Source organism: Salvelinus namaycush, chromosome 16 (genome assembly GCF_016432855.1).
Source record: "Salvelinus namaycush isolate Seneca chromosome 16, SaNama_1.0, whole genome shotgun sequence".
Taxonomy (NCBI): Eukaryota; Metazoa; Chordata; class Actinopteri; order Salmoniformes; family Salmonidae; genus Salvelinus; species Salvelinus namaycush.
In genome coordinates, this window is record NC_052322.1 from 45919280 (window position 1) to 45939236 (window position 19957).

The window sequence follows — 19957 nt, forward strand, 5'->3', positions numbered from 1 at the left end:
CTGACGGGAAGTGTCAGGTTGAGAGAGAATCGGGGCGTTGGTGAATCGGCTCTTCAAGTTCAGAAATGCTTGGTCTGCCTCAGGAGTCCAACAGAAAGTTCTGGTGCAAGACGTCAGAGCAGTTAAAGGGGCGGCCACCCGGCTGTAATCACGGATAAACCTCCGATAGAAGTTCGCAAATCCCAGGAATCTCTGGAGCTGCAATCTCGTACCGGGCCGGGCCCAATCCCGAACCGCCCGAACCTTCTCTTGGTCCATCTTGATCTCACCCCTGGAGATGATGTACCCGAGGAAGGATGTAGTGTGGGCGTGAAAATCACACTTCTCTGTCTTCACAAACAGACGGTTCTCCAATAACCGCTGCAGGACCTGCTTAACATGCTGGATGTGGCTGGAAAGATCCTTGGAGAAAATAAGGATGTCATCCAGGTAAACGAACACAAACAGACCGATCATATCCCTCAGCACGTCATTCACCAAACTTTGGAACACTGCTGGAGCGTTGGAAAGTCCAAACGGCATCACCTGGTACTCGAAATGTCCCATAGGTGTATTGAACCCAGTCAACCACTCGTCCCCCTCTTTGATCCGAACCAGATGATACGCATTGCGTAGATCAAGCTTCGTAAACACAGTAGCACCCTGTAAAGAGTCGAAAGCGGAACTCATCAAGGGCAGGGGGTACTTGTTCTTGACCGTAATATCATTCAACCCCCGATAATCAATACACGGTCGAAGAGAGCCATCCTTCTTACTCACAAAAAAAAATCCAGCTCCCAGGGGTGATGACAAGGGACGAATGAGACCTGCAGCAAGAGACTCCTTTATGTAGGTCTCCAGGGCTTCCCGCTCAGGTCGAGAGATACTGTATAACCGTCCCTTGGGAAAGGCAGCTCCAGGGAACAGATTAATCGCACAATCATAAGGTCGGTGGGGAGGAAGTGACTGAGCCTTCTGCTTACTGAACACCTCACCCAACTCGTGATATGTTTCAGGAACCAGGGACAAATCAGGAGGAGCAGACTCACTGACCCGACTGGGGACAGCATGAGAACAGGCAGTCCTGAGGCAGTTAGCATGGCACTCAATGCTCCAACTAGTTACCTTTCCAGTCACCCAATCGAACGAGGGATTGTGTTCTCTTAGCCAGGGGTATCCAAGAACCAGAGGAACATGGGGGGAAGGCAAAATGAAAAAAGAAATGACCTCTGAATGATTCCCCGACAACAACATCTTAACCGGTTCAGTCCTCATAGTGATCCGTGCCAGACTACTGCCGTTCAGAGTGGTTGCTTCAATGGCTTCCGGTAATTGCTCCTTGGAAAGCCCCAGCTGTTCCACTAAGTCGGCATCATTGAAGCTGTCATCGGCACCTGAATCGATGAAAGCGTTAATCGCTAAACTCTGATTCTTATTTATGAGGGTAGCAGGAAAATGAGGTCTGACAGGGCTCTTGAGAGGTTGAAACTGGCTCGCTAACAAACCTCCCAAACTTAACGAGCCGAGCAGTTTAACGGGCGCTGAGGACAAACGGAGATGTAATGTCCCGAGCTACCACAGTAGAGGCAGCTGTTGGTCTCACGTCTACGTTGGCGCTCGTCCTTAGTTAACCCGTGCCGCCCCACTTGCATAGGTTCAGGATCTGGCGGCAGGACTCCTCCACTAATCCCGTGTGAGGAAACATGATTAACACCTTCTGGTCCACCTCCTGACCCGAATGGTAACCGAGTAGCTGATTGATTGGACCGGACCCACTGCTTCTCCCTCCTTCTCTCTCGAACTCTGTTATCCACCCTAATAGATAATGCGACCAAACTGTCCAGGTCACAAGGCTCCGGATAGGAGATCAGCTCGTCCTTGAGTTGCTCCGACAACCCCTGGTAAAAAGCCGCTTGTAGTGCCTCCTCATTCCACCCACTCTCCACAGCCAATGTCCGGAACTCAATCACAAAGTCTGCCACGTGACGAGCTCCTTGGCGAAGAGAGAACAACCGCTTAGCTGCGTCCTTACCTCGGACTGGATGGTCAAAAAGCTTTCTCATCTCTGCCGTGAACTCCTGGTATGACGCCATGCAGGTGTCCTGTTGTTCCCAAACAGCTGAAGCCCATTCCAAAGCTCTACCACGCAGCAGTTCAATAACAAAAGCTATCCTAGCCTTGTCTGTGGCGTAAGAGTGGGGCTGCAGATCAAACACTAAACCACACTGCATAAGAAATGAACGTCATCTTCCCAAATCCCCTTCGTATTTATCAGGCGTCGGTACCTTGGGCTCACGGAAGGAAACCGCTCCAGAAGCGGCAGGTGAGAGGGGTGAAACAGGTGGTGGAGAATCCGCCGGCAAACTGAGCTGATCCTGGATACTCGTCAAGCTAGCAGAGAAGTTCTGGACTGAAATCGCTATCTCCTGTAGCGCCGTGCTGTGTTGTCCCAATATCTTCCCCTGATGGGTAATGGCATGGCAAACGGAGTCCAGGTCCGCTGGGTTCATTCCTGGCCGGATCGTTCTGTCACGGTTTTCTAAAGTCGAACCCAGAAGCAGACCAGGACAAGGAGAGTAAGACGAAGGTGAGTATTTATTTACAAGTTTAAATGTGGTGATAGAAAAATCCAAGTGGCGGAGAGGCAGCGGAGGTGAGTTGATGGGATTGAATAGGCAGATCCAAGGAAGTAACTGAAGTCACCGACGACCAGGTAGGGATGGGATGAGTGTTCCGGGTGAATGACTGTAGACAGAAAAAACGGAGGTGAGTTCAAGGCAAGCAAGACGTACAAAACAACAAAACAAACTCTATCAAACTGGAGGCTGATACGCTGGCACAACATACTGTTCATGGCTAACGATCCGGCAGGGAATGGATGTCAGGTCAGCGCTTATGAAGTGGATGGGTGATGATCAGGACCAGGTGTGCAGATAGCTGATGTGATACAGGTGCGGGTACTCAGAGATCCTCCAACTAGCTACGTCGCCCGGCAACCAGACAGGGTGCATTCCAGGACACCGGAAAAAACACTCCAGGACAGAACACAGGCAAAAACAGACTCAGGAAGCGGGATTCGTGACAGTATGTTTTTTCAATATAGTTTAATCAGATTATTGAAATTTTTTTGGGAGTTTTGCCGTGTTCCGTTCTCTGAGTTTGTTGGCGATGGAGAGATTCGCGCCACTTGGCAAGTGTGCTTGCTAAATCGAGAGGGAAAAAGGCCGTTCTAAAACCAAACAACGATTGTTCTGGACAAAGGACCCCTTGTACAACATTCTGATGGAAGATCAGCAAAAGTAGGACCCATTTTATGATGTTATTTCATATATCTGTCGTACATGTGAACTAGTAGTTTGCGGCCAGGTTTTGGGCACGCTCTCGCCATAACGTAAACTGCATATCGTAATGAAGTTATTTTTAGAATTCTAACACGGCGATTGCAATAATAACTAGTGTATCTATCATTTCCTATACAACATGTATTTTTTAGTTATGTTTATGAATAGTTATTTGGTCAGCATATGTGTGTCAGAAAAAGTGTCAGAAAAATATCCGGACGTTGTGGGAAAAATATGCTACGTTAGCACAATGTATAACCACTGATTTCAGCTCTAAATATGCACATTTTCGAACAAAACACAAGTGTATGTATAACCTGATGTTGTAGGACTGTCATCTGATGAAGCTTATCAAGGTTAGTCAAAAATTATATATCTTTTGCTGGTTTGTTACGATCGCTAACTTTTGCTGCTGGGGAATGGCTTGTGTTTCTGGCTATTGTGGTAAGCTAATATAATGCTATATTGTGTTTTCGCTGTAAAACACTTAAGAAATCGGAAATATTGGCTGGAATCACAAGGTGCCTGTCTTTCATTTGCTGTACACCATGTATTTTTCAGAAATGTTTTATGATGAGTAATTAGGTATTTGACGTTGGTGTCTTCTGGCTGCTTCGGTGCCATTTCTGACGGTAGCTGTGATGGTAGCTGCAATGTAAAACTGATTTATAGCTCAAATATGCAAATTTTTCGAACGAAACATAGATTTATTGAATAACATGTTATAAGACTGTCATCTGATGAAGTTGTTTCTTGGTTAGTTTGGTTGGTTCTTGGTTAGTTAGGTTGGCTTTGTGCATGCTACCTGTGCTGTGAAAAATGTCTGTCCTTTTTTGTATTTGGTGGTGAGCTAACATAAATATACGTGGTGTTGTCGCTGTAAAACATTTTAAAAATCGTACATGTTGGCTGGATTCACAAGATGTTTATCTTTCATATGCTGTATTGGACTTGTTAATGTGTGAAAGTTAAATATTTCTAAAAATTATATTTTGAATTTCGCGCCCTGCACTTGAAGTGGCTGTTGTCATATTGTGCCCGGCTCCGGGCTTGCAGCCAGAAGAAGTTAACCCATATCTCTGTCTTGCAAAATCACGTCACAAAACAGATGTAATTTAATAATATTGGAATCGATATGAACACCTTCAATTGTCTAGCAACAGGGTTTCTTAAGCTATGTTTTGGGACCCAAAGTCGGCCTGAGTATGTGTGAGGTGGCCAGCGAGATATCAGTAAACATTTGTAGTCACATACTATTTTTTCTTTTAACTTTTTATGGCTGCAGGGGCAGTATTGAGTAGCTTGGATGAAAGGTGCCCAGAGTAAACGGCCTGCTCCTCAGTCCCAGTTACTAATATATGCATATTATTATTAGTATTGGATAGAAAACACTCTGAAGTTTCTAAAACTGTTTGAATTATGTCTGTGAGCATAACAGAACTCATATGGCAGGCAAAAAAATCCAAACAGGAAGTGAGAATTCTGAGAGTGGTCGATGTTAAAGTCATCGCCTATTCAATTCCCTGTAATATATGGATTTGTTTGCACTTCCTACGCCTTCCACTAGATGTCAACAGTAAGTAGAACGTGGAATGAAGCTTATGCTGTGTTGTGGGACCGGATGGGAGGTTTTTGAGTCAGTGGTCTGGCAGAGTGCCAGTTCTTGGTCACGCACTTTCCTCATGATATCGTCATGCGTTCCATTACTTATAGAGACTGAAAAGAATGCTCCTGTTGGAACGTTATTGGATATATATGATAACAACATCTTGAAGATTGATTCTCTACTAAATTTGACCAGTTTATTCGACTTGTAATATAACTTTTTGAAGTTTTCGTCCGAGTTTGCCTGCATCTGCGCGAGCGTTTGGACACGTGTACTACACATGCTAGCAAACTTAGCTAATTGGACATAAGTAATGGACATTATCGAACAAAACAACGATTTATTGTGGAACTAGGATTCCTGGCACTGCATTCTGATGAAGATAATCAAAGGTAAGGGAATATTTATGATGTAATTTCGTATTTCTGTTGACTCCAACATGGCTGAGAAATGTTGTTAAATCTGAGCGCCGTCTCAGATTATTGCATGGTGTGCTTTTTACGTAAAGTTTTTTTTAAATCTGACACAGCGGTTGCATTAAGGAGAGGTATATCTATAATTCCATGTGTATAACTTGTATTATCATCTACATTTATGATGAGTATTTCTGTTGAAACGATGTGGCTATGCAAAATCACTTGATGTTTTTGGAACTAGTGAATGTAACGCGCCAATGTAAACTCAGATTTTTTTATATAAATATGAACTTTATCAAACAAAACATGCATGTATTGTGTAACATGAAGTCCTATGAGTGTCATCTGATGAAGATAATCAAAGGTTAATGATTTATTTTATCTCTATTTCTGCTTTTTGTGAAAGCTATCTTTCGCTGGAAAAATGGCTGTGCTTATTGTGTTTTGGTGGTGACCTAACATAATCGTTTGTAGTGCTTCAATTGCATCCTCCTCACCACTCGACACTCCTAATTCTCTAAACCCATCGTTTGAGAAAAGTAGAGTTCCCTCCACTAAGACCTTTTTTACCAATGTGTTCATTGAAATGTTTGAAAAGGCTCTGCTGAGATTCGAACTCAGGATCTCCTGTCTACTAAACATGCGCTTTAACCAACTAAGCCACAGCGCCCGTAGATTGCATGTCTGTTGCAGGTAATAACACCGCCACACGCATTTAAATCAAACTAGTCTCATTCATTTAACCCATATCTCTGTCTTGCAAAATTCACGTCACAAAAAATATGTTATTTAGTAACATTGGAATTGATATGGACACCTTCAATTGTCTAGCAACAGGGTTTCTTAAGCTATGTTTTGTGACCTTTTCCTCCAATGTGTTCAATGAATTGCTTGAAAAGGCTCTTCTGAGATTCGAACTCAGGATCTCCTGTTTACAAGACAGGCGCTTTAGCCAACTAAGCCACAGCGCCCATAGATGTCATGTCTGTTGCAGGTAAGAACACCGACACACGTATTTAAATCAAAGCAGAATAATTAATTTAACCCATATCTCTGTCTTGCAAAATCACGTCACAAAACAGATGTAATTTAATAATATTGGAATCGATATGAACACCTTCAATTGTCTAGCAACAGGGTTTCTTAAGCTATGTTTTGGGACCCAAAGTCGGCCTGAGTATGTGTGAGGTGGGCAGCGAGATATCAGTAAACATTTGTAGTCACATACTATTTTTTCTTTTAACTTTTTATGGCTGCAGGGGCAGTATTGAGTAGCTTGGATGAAAGGTGCCCAGAGTAAACGGCCTGCTCCTCAGTCCCAGTTACTAATATATGCATATTATTATTAGTATTGGATAGAAAACACTCTGAAGTTTCTAAAACTGTTTGAATTATGTCTGTGAGTATAACAGAACTCATATGGCAGGCAAAAAAATCCAAACAGGAAGTGAGAATTCTGAGAGTGGTCGATGTTAAAGTCATCGCCTATTCAATTCCCTGTAATATATGGATTTGTTTGCACTTCCTACGCCTTCCACTAGATGTCAACAGTAAGTAGAACGTGGAATGAAGCTTATGCTGTGTTGTGGGACCGGATGGGAGGTGTTTGAGTCAGTGGTCTGGCAGAGTGCCAGTTCTTGGTCACGCACTTTCCTCATGATATCGTCATGCGTTCCATTACTTATAGAGACTGAAAAGAATGCTCCTGTTGGAACGTTATTGGATATATATGATAACAACATCTTGAAGATTGATTCTCTACTAAATTTGACCAGTTTATTCGACTTGTAATATAACTTTTTGAAGTTTTCGTCCGAGTTTGCCTGCATCTGCGCGAGCGTTTGGACACGTGTACTACACATGCTAGCAAACTTAGCTAATTGGACATAAGTCATGAACATTATCGAACAAAACAATGATCTATTGTGGAACTAGGATTCCTGGCACTGCATTCTGATGAAGATAATCAAAGGTAAGGGAATATTTATGATGTAATTTCGTATTTCTGTTGACTCCAACATGGCTGAGAAATGTTGTTAAATCTGAGCGCCGTCTCAGATTATTGCATGGTGTGCTTTTTACGTAAAGTTTTTTTTAAATCTGACACAGCGGTTGCATTAAGGAGAGGTATATCTATAATTCCATGTATATAACTTGTATTATCATCTACATTTATGATGAGTATTTCTGTTGAAACGATGTGGCTATGCTAAATCACTTGATGTTTTTGGAACTAGTGAATGTAACGCGCCAATGTAAACTCAGATTTTTTTATATAAATATGAACTTTATCAAACAAAACATGCATGTATTGTGTAACATGAAGTCCTATGAGTGTCATCTGATGAAGATAATCAAAGGTTAATGATTTATTTTATCTCTATTTCTGCTTTTTGTGAAAGCTATCTTTCGCTGGAAAAATGGCTGTGCTTATTGTGTTTTGGTGGTGACCTAACATAATCGTTTGTAGTGCTTCAATTGCATCCTCCTCACCTCTCGACACTCCTAATTCTCTAAACCCATCGTTTGAGAAAAGTAGAGTTCCCTCCACTAAGACCTTTTTTACCAATGTGTTCATTGAATTGTTTGAAAAGGCTCTGCTGAGATTCGAACTCAGGATCTCCTGTCTACTAGACATGCCCTATAACCAACTAAGCCACAGCGCCCATAGATTGCATGTCTGTTGCAGGTAATAACACCGCCACACGCATTTAAATCAAACTAGTCTCATTCATTTAACCCATATCTCTGTCTTGCAAAAATCACATCACAAAAAATATGTTATTTAGTAACATTGGAATCGATATGGACACCTTCAATTGTCTAGCAACAGGCTTTCTTAAGCTATGTTTTGTGACCTTTTCCTCCAATGTGTTCAATGAATTGCTTGAAATGGCTCTGCTGAGATTCGAACTCAGGATCTCCTGTTTACAAGAAAGGCGCTTTAAAACCTGTTATGGCTGCAAGGGGCAGTATTGAGTAGCCAGTTAAATCGTGCCCATTTCAAACGGCCTCGTACTCAATTCTTGCTCGTACAATATGCATATTATTATTACTATTGGATAGAAAACACTCTCTAGTTTCTAAAACCGTTTGAATTATTTCTCTGAGTGAAACAGAAGTCATTCTGCAGCACACTTCCTGACCAGGAAGTGGAATGTCAGAAATCGATGCTCTGTTCAACTTCATGCCTATACATGGGCGTGATACGTAAGAGTCTACATACATTTCATACACCTTCCCCTGGTTGTCAAGAGGCGGTGAGAGAAAAAATTTCGTGTTTATCTTGGTCTGAGGTGGAATTAAAGCTCTTTGTTTGACGTGACCGTCCATTTCCTGTTTCTGGAGCGCGCGAAAGAGGACATGAATTTGCCTTCTGTTTTGCTCTCGTTATGGACGACTAACATCTCCGTCTTAGATTTTATTTGATACATGTGACCATATCATCGTAACGTATGTTTTTTCAATATAGTTTAATCAGATTATTGAAATTTTTTCGGGAGTTTTGCCGTGTTCCGTTCTCTGACTTTGTTGACGTTGGAGAGATCTGTAGCACTTGGCAAGTGCCCATGCTAAATGAAGAGGGAAATTTGCCGTTCCAGATCCAAACAACGACTGTTCTGGACAAAGGACACCTTGTCCAACATTCTGACAGAAGATCACCAAAAGTAAGAAACATTTTATGATGCTATTTCTAATATCTGTCGTGCATGTGAACTGGCCGTCGGCGCCCAAGTGTTTCTGGCTATTGTGGCTATGCTAATATAACGCTACATTTTGTTTTCGCTGTAAAACATTTAATAAATCGGAAATATTGTCTGGAATCACAAGATGCCTGTCTTTCAATTGCTGTACACTATGTATTTTTCAGAAATGTTTTATGATGAGTAATTAGGTATTTGACGTTGGTGTCTGTAAATATTATGGCTGCTTTCGGTGCAATTTCTGATTGTAGCTGAAATGTAAACTATGATTTATACCTGAAATATGCAAATTTTTCGAACAAAACATATGCTATACAATAAATATGTTATCAGACTGTCATCTGATGAAGTTGTTTCTTGGTTAGTGGCTATTTATATCTTTATTTGGTCGAATTTGTGATAGCTACTGATGGAGTAAAAAACTGATGGAGTAAGAATAGTGGTGTATTTTGCTAACGTGGTTAGCTAATAGATTTACATATTGTGTCTTCCCTGTAAAACATTTTAAAAATCGGACATGTTGGCTTGATTCACAAGATGTGTACCTTTCATCTGGTGTCTTGGACTTGTTAATGTGTGAAAGTTAAATATTTAAAAAAATATATCTTTTGAATTTCGCGCCCTGCACTTTGAGCTGGCTGTTGTCATAAGTGTACCGGTGTCGGGCTGCACCCCAAACAGGTTAACCAACTAAGCCACAGCGCCCATAGATGTCATGTCTGTTGCAGGTAAGAACACCGACACACGTATTTAAATCAAAGCAGAATAATTAATTTAACCCATATCTCTGTCTTGCAAAATCACGTCACAAAACAGATGTAATTTAATAATATTGGAATCGATATGAACACCTTCAATTGTCTAGCAACAGGGTTTCTTAAGCTATGTTATGTGACCTTTTCCTCCAATGTGTTCAATGAATTGCTTGAAAAGGCTCAGCTGAGATTCGAACTCAGGATCTCCTGTTTACAAGACAGGCGCTTTAACCAACTAAGCCACAGCGCCCATAGATGGCATGTCTGTTGCAGGTAAGAACACCGACACACGTATTTAAATCAAACCAGAATAATTAATTGAACCCATATCTCTGTCTTGCAAAATCACGTCACAAAACAGATGTAATTTAATAATATTGGAATCGATATGAACACCTTCAATTGTCTAGCAACAGGGTTTCTTAAGCTATGTTTTGGGACCCAAAGTCGGCCTGAGTATGTGTGAGGTGGGCAGCGAGATATCAGTAAACATTTGTAGTCACATACTATTTTTTCTTTTAACTTTTTATGGCTGCAGGGGCAGTATTGAGTAGCTTGGATGAAAGGTGCCCAGAGTAAACGGCCTGCTCCTCAGTCCCAGTTACTAATATATGCATATTATTATTAGTATTGGATAGAAAACACTCTGAAGTTTCTAAAACTGTTTGAATTATGTCTGTGAGTATAACAGAACTCATATGGCAGGCAAAAAAATCCAAACAGGAAGTGAGAATTCTGAGAGTGGTCGATGTTAAAGTCATCGCCTATTCAATTCCCTGTAATATATGGATTTGTTTGCACTTCCTACGCCTTCCACTAGATGTCAACAGTAAGTAGAACGTGGAATGAAGCTTATGCTGTGTTGTGGGACCGGATGGGAGGTGTTTGAGTCAGTGGTCTGGCAGTGTGCCAGTTCTTGGTCACGCACTTTCCTCATGATATCGTCATGCGTTCCATTACTTATAGAGACTGAAAAGAATGCTCCTGTTGGAACGTTATTGGATATATATGATAACAACATCTTGAAGATTGATTCTCTACTAAATTTGACAAGTTTATTCGACTTGTAATATAACTTTTTGAAGTTTTCGTCCGAGTTTGCCTGCATCTGCGCGAGCGTTTGGACACGTGTACTACACATGCTAGCAAACTTAGCTAATTGGACATAAGTAATGGACATTATCGAACAAAACAATGATTTATTGTGGAACTAGGATTCCTGGCACTGCATTCTGATGAAGATAATCAAAGGTAAGGGAATATTTATGATGTAATTTCGTATTTCTGTTGACTCCAATATGGCTGAGAAATGTTGTTAAATCTGAGCGCCGTCTCAGATTATTGCATGGTGTGCTTTTTACGTAAATTTTTTTTTAAATCTGACACAGCGGTTGCATTAAGGAGAGGTATATCTATAATTCCATGTGTATAACTTGTATTATCATCTACATTTATGATGAGTATTTCTGTTGAAACGATGTGGCTATGCAAAATCACTTGATGTTTTTGGAACTAGTGAATGTAACGCGCCAATGTAAACTCAGATTTTTTTATATAAATATGAACTTTATCAAACAAAACATGCATGTATTGTGTAACATGAAGTCCTATGAGTGTCATCTGATGAAGATAATCAAAGGTTAATGATTCATTTTATCTCTATTTCTGCTTTTTGTGAAAGCTATCTTTCGCTGGAAAAATGGCTGTGCTTATTGTGTTTTGGTGGTGACCTAACATAATCGTTTGTAGTGCTTCAATTGCATCCTCCTCACCTCTCAACACTCCTAATTCTCTAAACCCATCGTTTGAGAAAAGAAGAGTTCCCTCCACTAAGACCTTTTTTACCAATGTGTTTATTGAATTGTTTGAAAAGGCTCTGCTGAGATTCAAACTCAGGATCTCCTGTTTACTAGACAGGCGATTTAACCAACTAAGCCACAGCGCCCGTAGATTGCATGTCTGTTGCAGGTAATAACACCTCCACACGCATTTAAATCAAACTAGTCTCATTCATTTAACCCATATCTCTGTCTTGCAAAAATCACGTCACAAAAAATATGTTATTTAGTAACATTGGAATCGATATGGACACCTTCAATTGTCTAGCAACAGGGTTCCTTAAGCTATGTTATGTGACCTTTTCCTCCAATGTGTTCAATGAATTGCTTGAAAAGGCTCTGCTGAGATTCAAACTCAGGATCTCCTGTTTACAAGACAGGCGCTTTAACCAACTAAGCCACAGCGCCCATAGATGTCAGGTCTGGTGCAGGTAAGAACACCGACACACGTATTTAAATCAAACCAGAATTATTAATTTAACCCATATCTCTGTCTTGCAAAATCACGTCACAAAACAGATGTAATTTAATAATATTGGAATCGATATGAACACCTTCAATTGTCTAGCAACAGGGTTTCTTAAGCTATGTTTTGGGACCCAAAGTCGGCCTGAGTATGTGTGAGGTGGGCAGCGAGATATCAGTAAACATTTGTAGTCACATACTATTTTTTCTTTTAACTTTTTATGGCTGCAGGGGCAGTATTGAGTAGCTTGGATGAAAGGTGCCCAGAGTAAACGGCCTGCTCCTCAGTCCCAGTTACTAATATATGCATATTATTATTAGTATTGGATAGAAAACACTCTGAAGTTTCTAAAACTGTTTGAATTATGTCTGTGAGTATAACAGAACTCATATGGCAGGCAAAAAAATCCAAACAGGAAGTGAGAATTCTGAGAGTGGTCGATGTTAAAGTCATCGCCTATTCAATTCCCTGTAATATATGGATTTGTTTGCACTTCCTACGCCTTCCACTAGATGTCAACAGTAAGTAGAACGTGGAATGAAGCTTATGCTGTGTTGTGGGACCGGATGGGAGGTGTTTGAGTCAGTGGTCTGGCAGTGTGCCAGTTCTTGGTCACGCACTTTCCTCATGATATCGTCATGCGTTCCATTACTTATAGAGACTGAAAAGAATGCTCCTGTTGGAACGTTATTGAATATATATGATAACAACATCTTGAAGATTGATTCTCTACTAAATTTGACCAGTTTATTCGACTTGTAATATAACTTTTTGAAGTTTTCGTCCGAGTTTGCCTGCATCTGCGCGAGCGTTTGGACACGTGTACTACACATGCTAGCAAACTTAGCTAATTGGACATAAGTAATGGACATTATCGAACAAAACAACGATTTATTGTGGAACTAGGATTCCTGGCACTGCATTCTGATGAAGATAATCAAAGGTAAGGGAATATTTATGATGTAATTTCGTATTTCTGTTGACTCCAACATGGCTGAGAAATGTTGTTAAATCTGAGCGCCGTCTCAGATTATTGCATGGTGTGCTTTTTACGTAAAGTTTTTTTTAAATCTGACACAGCGGTTGCATTAAGGAGAGGTATATCTATAATTCCATGTGTATAACTTGTATTATCATCTACATTTATGATGAGTATTTCTGTTGAAACGATGTGGCTATGCAAAATCACTTGATGTTTTTGGAACTAGTGAATGTAACGCGCCAATGTAAACTCAGATTTTTTTATATAAATATGAACTTTATCAAACAAAACATGCATGTATTGTGTAACATGAAGTCCTATGAGTGTCATCTGATGAAGATAATCAAAGGTTAATGATTCATTTTATCTCTATTTCTGCTTTTTGTGAAAGCTATCTTTCGCTGGAAAAATGGCTGTGCTTATTGTGTTTTGGTGGTGACCTAACATAATCGTTTGTAGTGCTTCAATTGCATCCTCCTCACCTCTCGACACTCCTAATTCTCTAAACCCATCGTTTGAGAAAAGTAGAGTTCCCTCCACTAAGACCTTTTTTACCAATGTGTTCATTGAATTGTTTGAAAAGGCTCTGCTGAGATTCAAACTCAGGATCTCCTGTTTACTAGACATACGCTTTAACCAACTAAGCCACAGCGCCCGTAGATTGCATATCTGTTGCAGGTAATAACACCGCCACACGCATTTAAATCAAACTCATCTCATTCATTTAACCCATATCTCTGTCTTGCAAAAATCACATGTTATTTAGTAACATTGGAATCGATATGGACACCTTCAATTGTCTAGCAACAGGGTTTCTTAAGCTATGTGACCTTTTCCTCCAATGTGTTCAATGAATTGCTTGAAAAGGCTCTGCTGAGATTCAAACTCAGGATCTCCTGTTTACAAGACAGGCGCTTTAACCAACTAAGCCACAGCGCCCATAGATGTCATGTCTGGTGCAGGTAAGAACACCGACACACGTATTTAAATCAAACCAGAATTATTAATTTAACCCATATCTCTGTCTTGCAAAATCACGTCACAAAACAGATGTAATTTAATAATATTGGAATCGATATGAACACCTTCAACTGTCTAGCAACAGGGTTTCTTAAGCTATGTTTTGGGACCCAAAGTCAGCCTGAGTATGTGTGAGGTGGGCAGCGAGATATCAGTAAACATTTGTAGTCACATACTATTTTTTCTTTTAACTTTTTATGGCTGCAGGGGCAGTATTGAGTAGCTTGGATGAAAGGTGCCCAGAGTAAACGGCCTGCTCCTCAGTCCCAGTTACTAATATATGCATATTATTATTAGTATTGGATAGAAAACACTCTGAAGTTTCTAAAACTGTTTGAATTATGTCTGTGAGTATAACAGAACTCATATGGCAGGCAAAAAAATCCAAACAGGAAGTGAGAATTCTGAGAGTGGTCGATGTTAAAGTCATCGCCTATTCAATTGCCTGTAATATATGGATTTGTTTGCACTTCCTACGCCTTCCACTAGATGTCAACAGTAAGTAGAACGTGGAATGAAGCTTATGCTGTGTTGTGGGACCGGATGGGAGGTGTTTGAGTCAGTGGTCTGGCAGAGTGCCAGTTCTTGGTCACGCACTTTCCTCATGATATCGTCATGCGTTCCATTACTTATAGAGACTGAAAAGAATGCTCCTGTTGGAACGTTATTGAATATATATGATAACAACATCTTGAAGATTGATTCTCTACTAAATTTGACCAGTTTATTCGACTTGTAATATAACTTTTTGAAGTTTTCGTCCGAGTTTGCCTGCATCTGCGCGAGCGTTTGGACACGTGTACTACACATGCTAGCAAACTTAGCTAATTGGACATAAGTAATGGACATTATCGAACAAAACAACGATTTATTGTGGAACTAGGATTCCTGGCACTGCATTCTGATGAAGATAATCAAAGGTAAGGGAATATTTATGATGTAATTTCGTATTTCTGTTGACTCCAACATGGCTGAGAAATGTTGTTAAATCTGAGCGCCGTCTCAGATTATTGCATGGTGTGCTTTTTACGTACATTTTTTTTTAAATCTGACACAGCGGTTGCATTAAATAGAGGTATATCTATAATTCCATGTATGTAACTTGTATTATCATCTACATTTATGATGAGTATTTCTGTTGAAACGATGTGGCTATGCAAAATCACTTGATGTTTTTGGAACTAGTGAATGTAACGCGCCAATGTAAACTCAGATTTTTTTATATAAATATGAACTTTATCAAACAAAACATGCATGTATTGTGTAACATGAAGTCCTATGAGTGTCATCTGATGAAGATAATCAAAGGTTAATGATTCATTTTATCTCTATTTCTGCTTTTTGTGAAAGCTATCTTTCGCTGGAAAAATGGCTGTGCTTATTGTGTTTTGGTGGTGACCTAACATAATCGTTTGTAGTGCTTCAATTGCATCCTCCTCACCTCTCGACACTCCTAATTCTCTAAACCCATCGTTTGAGAAAAGTAGAGTTCCCTCCACTAAGACCTTTTTTACCAATGTGTTCATTGAATTGTTTGAAAAGGCTCTGCTGAGATTCGAACTCAGGATCTCCTGTCTACTAGACATGCGCTATAACCAACTAAGCCACAGCGCCCATAGATTGCATGTCTGTTGCAGGTAATAACACCGCCACACGCATTTAAATCAAACTAGTCTCATTCATTTAACCCATATCTCTGTCTTGCAAAAATCACATCACAAAAAATATGTTATTTAGTAACATTGGAATCGATATGGACACCTTCAATTGTCTAGCAACAGGCTTTCTTAAGCTATGTTTTGTGACCTTTTCCTCCAATGTGTTCAATGAATTGCTTGAAATGGCTCTGCTGAGATTCGAACTCAGGATCTCCTGTTTACAAGACAGGCGCTTTAACCAACTAAGCCACAGCGCCCATAGATGGCATGTCTGTTGCAGGTAAGAACACCGACACACGTATTTAAATCAAAGCAGAATAATTAATTTAACCCATATCTCTGTCTTGCAAAATCACGTCACAAAACAGATGTAATTTAATAATATTGGAATCGATATGAACACCTTCAATTGTCTAGCAACAGGGTTTCTTAAGCTATGTTTTGGGACCCAAAGTCGGCCTGAGTATGTGTGAGGTGGGCAGCGAGATATCAGTAAACATTTGTAGTCACATACTATTTTTTCTTTTAACTTTTTATGGCTGCAGGGGCAGTATTGAGTAGCTTGGATGAAAGGTGCCCAGAGTAAACGGCCTGCTCCTTAGTCCCAGTTACTAATATATGCATATTATTATTAGTATTGGATAGAAAACACTCTGAAGTTTCTAAAACGGTTTGAATTATGTCTGTGAGTATAACAGAACTCATATGGCAGGCAAAAAAATCCAAACAGGAAGTGAGAATTCTGAGAGTGGTCGATGTTAAAGTCATCGCCTATTCAATTCCCTGTAATATATGGATTTGTTTGCACTTCCTACGCCTTTCACTAGATGTCAACAGTAAGTAGAACGTGGAATGAAGCTTATGTTGTGTTGTGGGACCGGATGGGAGGTGTTTGAGTCAGTGGTCTGGCAGAGTGCCAGTTCTTGGTCACGCACTTTCCTCATGATATCGTCATGCGTTCCATTACTTATAGAGACTGAAAAGAATGCTCCTGTTGGAACGTTATTGGATATATATGATAACAACATCTTGAAGATTGATTCTCTACTAAATTTGACCAGTTTATTCGACTTGTAATATAACTTTTTGAAGTTTTCGTCCGAGTTTGCCTGCATCTGCGCGAGCGTTTGGACACGTGTACTACACATGCTAGCAAACTTAGCTAATTGGACATAAGTAATGGACATTATCGAACAAAACAATGATCTATTGTGGAACTAGGATTCCTGGCACTGCATTCTGATGAAGATAATCAAAGGTAAGGGAATATTTATGATGTAATTTCGTATTTCTGTTGACTCCAACATGGCTGAGAAATGTTGTTAAATCTGAGCACCGTCTCAGATTATTGCATGGTGTGCTTTTTACGTAAAGTTTTTTTTAAATCTGACACAGCGGTTGCATTAAGGAGAGGTATATCTATAATTCCATGTGTATAACTTGTATTTTCATATCCATTTATGATGAGTATTTCTGTTGAAACGATGTGGCTATGCAAAATCACTTGATGTTTTTGGAACTAGTGAATGTAACGCGCCAATGTAAACTCAGATTTTTTTATATAAATATGAACTTTATCAAACAAAACATGCATGTATTGTGTAACATGAAGTCCTATGAGTGTCATCTGATGAAGATAATCAAAGGTTAATGATTCATTTTATCTCTATTTCTGCTTTTTGTGAAAGCTATCTTTCGCTGGAAAAATGGCTGTGCTTATTGTGTTTTGGTGGTGACCTAACATAATCGTTTGTAGTGCTTCAATTGCATCCTCCTCACCTCTCGACACTCCTAATTCTCTAAACCCATCGTTTGAGAAAAGTAGAGTTCCCTCCACTAAGACCTTTTTTACCAATGTGTTCATTGAATTGTTTGAAAAGGCTCTGTTTACAAGACAGGCGCTTTAACCAACTAAGCCACAGCGCCCATAGATGTCATGTCTGTTGCAGGTAAGAACACCGACACACGTATTTAAATCAAACCAGAATAATTAATTTAACCCATATCTCTGTCTTGCAAAATCACGTCACAAAACAGATGTAATTTAATAATATTGGAATCGATATGAACACCTTCAATTGTCTAGCAACAGGGTTTCTTAAGCTATGTTTTGGGACCCAAAGTCGGCCTGAGTATGTGTGAGGTGGGCAGCGAGATATCAGTAAACATTTGTAGTCACATACTATTTTTTCTTTTAACTTTTTATGGCTGCAGGGGCAGTATTGAGTAGCTTGGATGAAAGGTGCCCAGAGTAAACGGCCTGCTCCTCAGTCCCAGTTACTAATATATGCATATTATTATTAGTATTGGATAGAAAACACTCTGAAGTTTCTAAAACTGTTTGAATTATGTCTGTGAGTATAACAGAACTCATATGGCAGGCAAAAAAATCCAAACAGGAAGTGAGAATTCTGAGAGTGGTCGATGTTAAAGTCATCGCCTATTCAATTGCCTGTAATATATGGATTTGTTTGCACTTCCTACGCCTTCCACTAGATGTCAACAGTAAGTAGAACGTGGAATGAAGCTTATGCTGTGTTGTGGGACCGGATGGGAGGTGTTTGAGTCAGTGGTCTGGCAGAGTGCCAGTTCTTGGTCACGCACTTTCCTCATGATATCGTCATGCGTTCCATTACTTATAGAGACTGAAAAGAATGCTCCTGTTGGAACGTTATTGGATATATATGATAACAACATCTTGAAGATTGATTCTCTACTAAATTTGACCAGTTTATTCGACTTGTAATATAACTTTTTGAAGTTTTCGTCCGAGTTTGCCTGCATCTGCGCGAGCGTTTGGACACGTGTACTACACATGCTAGCAAACTTAGCTAATTGGACATAAGTAATGAACATTATCGAACAAAACAATGATCTATTGTGGAACTAGGATTCCTGGCACTGCATTCTGATGAAGATAATCAAAGGTAAGGGAATATTTATGATGTAATTTCGTATTTCTGTTGACTCCAACATGGCTGAGAAATGTTGTTAAATCTGAGCGCCGTCTCAGATTATTGCATGGTGTGCTTTTTACGTAAAGTTTTTTTTAAATCTGACACAGCGGTTGCATTAAGGAGAGGTATATCTATAATTCCATGTATATAACTTGTATTATCATCTACATTTATGATGAGTATTTCTGTTGAAACGATGTGGCTATGCTAAATCACTTGATGTTTTTGGAACTAGTGAATGTAACGCGCCAATGTAAACTCAGATTTTTTTATATAAATATGAACTTTATCAAACAAAACATGCATGTATTGTGTAACATGAAGTCCTATGAGTGTCATCTGATGAAGATAATCAAAGGTTAATGATTCATTTTATCTCTATTTCTGCTTTTTGTGAAAGCTATCTTTCGCTGGAAAAATGGCTGTGCTTATTGTGTTTTGGTGGTGACCTAACATAATCGTTTGTAGTGCTTCAATTGCATCCTCCTCACCTCTCGACACTCCTAATTCTCTAAACCCATCGTTTGAGAAAAGTAGAGTTCCCTCCACTAAGACCTTTTTTACCAATGTGTTCATTGAATTGTTTGAAAAGGCTCTGCTGAGATTCGAACTCAGGATCTCCTGTCTACTAGACATGCGCTTTAACCAACTAAGCCACAGCGCCCGTAGATTGCATGTCTGTTGCAGGTAATAACACCGCCACACGCATTTAAATCAAACTAGTCTCATTCATTTAACCCATATCTCTGTCTTGCAAAAATCACATCACCAAAAATATGTTATTTAGTAACATTGGAATCGATATGGACACCTTCAATTGTCTAGCAACAGGCTTTCTTAAGCTATGTTTTGTGACCTTTTCCTCCAATTTGTTCAATGAATTGCTTGAATTGGCTCTGCAGAGATTCGAACTCAGGATCTCCTGTTTACAAGACAGGCGCTTTAACCAACTAAGCCACAGCGCCCATAGATGTCATGTCTGTTGCAGGTAAGAACACCGACACACATATTTAAATCAAACCAGAATAATTAATTTAACCCATATCTCTGTCTTGCAAAATCACGTCACAAAACAGATGTAATTTAATAATATTGGAATCGATATGAACACCTTCAATTGTCTAGCAACAGGGTTTCTTAAGCTATGTTTTGGGACCCAAAGTCGGCCTGAGTATGTGTGAGGTGGGCAGCGAGATATCAGTAAACATTTGTAGTCACATACTATTTTTTCTTTT

General features: G+C 39.8%; 10 non-coding genes across 10 annotated transcripts; all 10 read right to left on the minus strand.

Moving 5' to 3' along the window:
* Positions 1-6239: 6239 nt before the first annotated feature.
* On the minus strand, positions 6240-6313 carry trnat-ugu. The gene has a single exon. It is a non-coding gene; the product is annotated as a tRNA-Thr (tRNA).
* A 3664-nt stretch (positions 6314-9977) lies between these two features.
* Positions 9978-10051, minus strand: trnat-ugu. Its single transcript has one exon. It is a non-coding gene; the product is annotated as a tRNA-Thr (tRNA).
* A 1621-nt stretch (positions 10052-11672) lies between these two features.
* trnat-agu lies at positions 11673-11746 on the minus strand. The gene has a single exon. It is a non-coding gene; the product is annotated as a tRNA-Thr (tRNA).
* A 227-nt stretch (positions 11747-11973) lies between these two features.
* Positions 11974-12047, minus strand: trnat-ugu. Its single transcript has one exon. It is a non-coding gene; the product is annotated as a tRNA-Thr (tRNA).
* Positions 12048-13668: 1621 nt separating this feature from the next.
* On the minus strand, positions 13669-13742 carry trnat-agu. Its single transcript has one exon. It is a non-coding gene; the product is annotated as a tRNA-Thr (tRNA).
* A 210-nt stretch (positions 13743-13952) lies between these two features.
* On the minus strand, positions 13953-14026 carry trnat-ugu. Its single transcript has one exon. It is a non-coding gene; the product is annotated as a tRNA-Thr (tRNA).
* Positions 14027-15647: 1621 nt separating this feature from the next.
* On the minus strand, positions 15648-15721 carry trnat-agu. Its single transcript has one exon. It is a non-coding gene; the product is annotated as a tRNA-Thr (tRNA).
* Positions 15722-15948: 227 nt separating this feature from the next.
* On the minus strand, positions 15949-16022 carry trnat-ugu. Its single transcript has one exon. It is a non-coding gene; the product is annotated as a tRNA-Thr (tRNA).
* A 3290-nt stretch (positions 16023-19312) lies between these two features.
* On the minus strand, positions 19313-19386 carry trnat-agu. Its single transcript has one exon. It is a non-coding gene; the product is annotated as a tRNA-Thr (tRNA).
* A 227-nt stretch (positions 19387-19613) lies between these two features.
* On the minus strand, positions 19614-19687 carry trnat-ugu. The gene has a single exon. It is a non-coding gene; the product is annotated as a tRNA-Thr (tRNA).
* Between the last annotated feature and the right edge of the window lie 270 nt (positions 19688-19957).